This window comes from Herpailurus yagouaroundi, unplaced genomic scaffold (genome assembly GCF_014898765.1).
Source record: "Herpailurus yagouaroundi ecotype Mexico unplaced genomic scaffold, PumYag 28, whole genome shotgun sequence".
Lineage (NCBI taxonomy): Eukaryota > Metazoa > Chordata > Mammalia > Carnivora > Felidae > Herpailurus > Herpailurus yagouaroundi.
Genome location: NW_024412376.1, coordinates 113,209,309 through 113,215,263, shown reverse-complemented (window position 1 = coordinate 113,215,263; position 5,955 = coordinate 113,209,309).

Genomic DNA, 5,955 nt, shown 5'->3' with positions numbered 1-5,955 from the left:
TGCCTTGGCTTGCCTTGGTTTGGTTTGGTTTGGCTTGCCTTGGCTTGGCTTGCCTTGGCTTGCCTTGGTTTGGTTTGGTTTGGCTAGGCTTGCCTTGGCTTGCCTTGGTTTGGTTTGGTTTGGCTTGGCTTGGCTTGACTTGGTTTTAGGAGGATAAAGATAATTTGGAGCATGACACTGGAAACCACAGAATCTTATCAAGGGAACCAATTACTGCAACTTTCAATTTTCAAACTTTTATCCTCTATATAGAATGGGCAGTCATTGGCAAAACCAGGAAACTATTGGAGTCTCTTTGGCTAACCAGTCTCCTAAAGGGGTGCCCTTTCCCCCTTGTATTAGTCCCCTGAACCTCCTATCTTTAAGATACCTTTTACCTTCATATTCTCTCCATTCTGTCACCTACCAAAACGTGGTTTGAACAACAAGCTGGAACCGCTTTTCCCTATGATGTGTTCCACTTCTCCCCACTCTCTAAACACTGTCCCAGGGCAATCTCAACAAATATGCCTTCATCAGCCCATATATGCTGACAAATCCCAAATGTACACAATTCTCTTCTGAACAACAGAATTGTAATTCTGCCCATTTGTCATCTCTGTTTGGTGTCTGACAGACCCTTTAATTCAAAACAGACAATATGCACTTTTTAACTTTTCCCAAAATGCTATGCTTCCTCCTACTTCCCCCTTTTGGATCAGTGCTACCACTAGGTACCCAGTTTCCAGAACCCTGGTTCTGGAGTTAATCCTAGACAATTTCCTATCTGTAGATACCTGAGCTAATGTTGTTACCTTTCCCAAAAGACACCAGCAGCAGCAGCCAGGGTAAAAATGAATGACTAGAGAAGATATAAGGACTATTCTTGAAGACATGTGAATCAATTCAAAGAATCCTCATGAATAATGAAGGGAGTGTGGATATTAAAAAGACCAGGTTCTGTGTTAATAACTATATTTGTAGTTAATCAAATCTGAGTTAATCAGATTTTACCAATAGACTGGTAAGACCTAGAAATAGTCAAATTACATAGTTTGGATGTCTGTTTCTTCTGCTGTAATGTAAATCTCTGGAAATTGTGAGCTGAGTTTTATCAGTCTTCAATTTCTCTGTGCCTATGGTGCGTCTCAATATACAGTAGATACTTGACACTGGTTACTATTTATTTTTTTAATTTTTACTGGCTACATTTTAAAGCATTTTTTAAATATTTATTTTTGAGAGAGGAGAGAGAGAGTGTGTGAGTGAGGGAGGGACAGGGAGAGGGGGGACAGAGGATCTGAAGCAGGTTCTATGCTGACAGCCGAGAACCCAATGCAGGGCTTGAACTCCCGAACCTCGAGATCATGACCTGAGCTGAAGTCAGGCACTTAATCAACTGAGCCACCGAGGCACCCCTCAGTGTTGTTTTTGAAACCACGTTCATTCATTTATCTTGTGGGCTTCCACATTTAGATCAGGTCATTTCCTTTATGCTATAAGAACCAATGTCTGATGTTTGTTGTGGTGACACTTATAAAGCTAGCCAGTGGACCATAATGAGGCCTGAAGTCAATAAATAAATAATGTCTGAAAAGAACAGTGAAAGCACAACTTTTGCCCACCAGTCACTACTGACTGTGAAAAGAACGCTGTGCCCATGGCAACCCAGCAGCTGAACTCCAATGGTGAGGGTTTTTTTCTAATCTTGGAAGGGGGGCAGATGTGCATTCACCCGCCTACCATACTTAATAATAACTTCTAAATCTGGCATTTCCTGATAATACAACAAGCTTATAAAACAGCTTTCATCCAAGACCTTAAGAGGCCTCAAATCAAGCAAGTATTATCAGCATTCGAAAGATAAGAAAACCCCCAAAGATTATGCAATTTGCCCAAGGTCAGACAGAAAAACTTACTAAAGCAAAAATACAGCTCAAGGCAACCAACTCCCAGTCAGTTGTTCTAATTAGACAGTCCTCTCCTGGGCTGAGCCTGAAGCTCTGCCTTAAGTTCTCACAAACCTCCAATGGATCAGCTGAAGTCCGGGGAATGTTCCCAGAGGGCAGCGGTGCTTAATTGAACACCTTGCAACTTGCACGATTCTGTTATTAGTCTCATTAATTAGTTTAAAGCGTTTCTCACAAAACAAATTCTCAAAACACACGGAAATTAAGGATCTCCCTCTTGTTTTATAATCTCATAAATTAAGACATTAGAAAAAAAATATAATTGAAATGAATGTATCACATTTCCACTTACAACTCGACAGAAAATAAAGCTACCGGTTTTACCAGGTTAGGGTAACTTGGAAGATTCTGAGGCTTCAGAGGCCATCCACAGACACTCCCTTCACGGTGCAGAGCATTCCGAGTTAAGCAGCACGAAAACAATCACTCAAAAATACTAAGCGATAACGTCTAAGACATTCTCCCTTTCATCTTTACGCTGCTGCATTTGCTGTTCCCTAAACCCTGAACATCCTTCCTTCTCATCTCTCCTTCATCGTGTTAATCATTTCCTGATTCCTTGCCTGCCCTCTCCATATTTTGCCTCACCCCTCCGCAGTGGAATATAGCCCTCTGTGCTCCATGACCCCCTAGGCCTCTCTCTGTCAACTACTTCTCTTCTTGTGCTTAGATGTATTTCTCTCCCGTACCTTCAACTGAGCCCTGTGAGAGCAGGACAAGGGTTTCCATTTTGTAAAGGTGGGAGAGAAGCCAGAAAAGATCCTCATCTCCTGTGATCTAGCTTGATACATAGAAAAGTTTAGGAAAATTGTCCAAAACTGGAAAAGGGGATTTTCCTATTTCAGATCCAGCATGTAAAGAGCTTAGAAGTTGTCGCTCTAATCCTTAGAACAAGAAGAAAGCAAAACACATGAAAACCAATGACTTTTCTTGGACCCATCAGAGGACTGAGATTGCAGGAGAAACTGCCATCCTAAAACCTTGAGAGACAAGCAAATCCAGAGAGTTACAGCTAAGCTCTGCTTACCTAGAGTAGAAGCTGTCTGGTAGAAACACTCACATGGCAATTTGGATGAATTGCTGGAGGCCAAGTGTGGACTAGTGTGAGAATCATAAAGCCTGGGGAGCTGCAGTCTTACAGGGCCCTCTTTGTGGGTTTTACCTCCAGAAACCTTCCAGATTCTCATTGTGAACAGCCAAGAAAGATCCTCTTCTGGCACCGGTAGGGGCAAGCAGAAAGTCACCTTTGTGAAATACCCAGAGCGTTTCTGTAGCAAAGGCCCACTTTACGTGGAAAAAGATGTCATCAGAGCCTAATCCCACCTGGGGATGGGCTTTTTTCTGACTCCAACCCCCTCCGGCCTTGCTGCATTACAAAAGGGGTAAAAGTAACACTAAGAAACACTTGTGAAGATCACAGGCCAGGCCGACTAAAAGACTAAAATTTAATCATCAGATAGTGGAAACCTTCCCTTGCCCACATTTCACCACCACACCAACAGGGCTCCGGTGTAATTGCAATGGATTACAGCTGAGAGAGTTGCAAGATGAAGGCTCTATCCAGGGAGAGATCCTAAGGGAAGACCAAAAAGACCACGCGGGATTGTAAAACAAGGACACTCAAGGAGTTTGAAGCCTCTGACACCCGCAGCTACAGCAAACATTAAACAGCCCTACCGTTCGCCATGTTTTTAAAAAAACCTTCACACACTACAGGCCTTTTTAACCTTAGTTCCTATAACTCAATACAACACGTAGGTATAGCTCTCAACAAAAAAATTACAAGGTACACCAAGGGCAGGAAAAAACTGAAGCAGCAAAGCAAACATTAAAACCGGAGTTGATACAACAGAAATTTGGGATTACGAGACACAGAATTTAAACTACCTATGACAAATGTGTTAAGGGCTCTGACAGCAAAGTAGATAATATCTGAGATCTGATGGGTAATACAAGCAAAGAGATGGAAACTCTAGCCAAGTATCAAAAGAAAATGCTAAAAATCAAAAACACTACAGAAACGAAGAACGTCTTTGGTGATCTCACCAGCAGACTTGTGACAGCCAAGAAAAATCAGTGAGCTTGAAGGCAGGCAAATAAAAACTTCCCAAACTGACATACGAAGAGAAAAAAGAATAAAAAAACAAATGGACCATCCAAGAACTATGGGGTAATTTCAAAAGGTATTACATATGTGTAAAGAGAATATCAGAGGGAGAAGAAAAACAGAATAAAGCAGAAGAAATTTTTGAAGTAATAATGGCTGCAAATTTTTTTCGAAATCAAGGACAAACACCCAACCACATAGCCAGGAAGCTCTGAGAACACCAAGCAGGATAAATAACAAAATAATTTACACTAAGGCATATCATATCAAACTACAGAAAATAAAACACAAAGAAAAAGTCTTGCAAGAAGCTAGACTGGGAGGAGATGGGGTGGGAATCATACCTGTATTAGATCAAGGATTAGAATTATAGCAGACTTCTGTGGCACCTGAGTGGCTCAGTTGGTTAAGCATCCAACTTCGTCTCAGGTCATGATCTCACGGTTTGTGAGTTCAAGCCCCACGTCAGGCTCTGTGCTGACAGCTCAGAGCCTGGAGCCTGCTTTAGATTCTGTGTCTCCCTCTCTGCCCTCCCCTACTCAACCTCTCTCTTGCTCTCAAAATAAATAAACATTAAAAAATTAAAAAAAAAAAAAGAATTACGGTAGACTTCTCATCAGAAATCATGTAAGCAAGAGGAGAGGAGAGTGAAATATTGTCTGTTGAAGGAAGAAAACCAAAGCTGGAAAATAAGATTTTAAAAGGACTTATGTATTTTTATAGGGGGCGGGAGTCTCCTTTTTAACAACTCCCTTGGTGTATAATTGATGTACAGTAAATTGCATATGTTTTAATTGTGCAACTTAGTAATTTTTGACATATGTATATGCCCATGAAACCATTACCTCAATCAAGATAATGAATATATCCATCACCCTCCCAAAGTTTTCTTGTGCCTCTTCATAATTCCTCACTCGTAGCCTGTCTTGCCCCACCTCCCCAGGCCATCTGTGATCCACTTTCTGGTACCACACATTATTTTGCATTTTCTGTAATTTTATATGAATGGAATCATACAGTACAGTATTTTATGTCTGGCTTCCTTCACTCAGCATAATTATTTTGAGAATTATCCATGTTGCAGCATGCATCAACAGTTTATTCCTGTTTACTGCTGAGCATGGGTTCTGTTTATGGATTTCCCACATTTTGTTTATCTATTCATCTGCTATTTGCCTATTTTGGTTGTTTCCAGTTTGGGGCTGTTACAAATAAAGCTATTACAAAGTGGGTAAATAGCTAGTAGTGAAATAGTTGGATTATATGTTATGTGTATGTTTAACTAAGAAACTGCCGAACTGTTTTACAAAGTGTTTGCACCATATTTCATTTTCACCAGCAGTATATGAAAGTTGACTTCTCCACATCCTCACCCACACTTGGTAAGGTCAGTGTTTTTAACTTTAGCCTTTCTAGTAAGTGTGTGGTGGTATTTCATGGTTTTTATTTGCATTTCTCTAATGACTAATGATGTTAAACATCTTTTCACGTTCTTACTCACCATGATATATCTTCTTTGGTAATCTATTTCCTGTTTTCTAATTGAAATTTTTGTTTTCTTACTGATTTTAGAGAGTTCTTTACGTGTTCTTGATCCAAGTCTTTTTTTAGATATATGATTTGCAAATATTTTCTCCCAGTCATTGGCTTGTCTCCTCATTCTCTTAAGAGTGTATTTCAAACACTTTGCTAAATTTCTATTTATCAGTTTTGTCTTTTATGCATCATGTGTTTGGTGTCATTCCTAAGAAATATTTGCCTAATGCAAGGTCATAAAATTTTCCTACTAAGTGTTTTACTAGAAAGTGTATAGTTGTAGATTTTGCATTTAGTTTTAGGATCCATTTTGAATTCATTTTTATATATGATACAAAGTATGGTCGAAGTTACTTGGTTTTT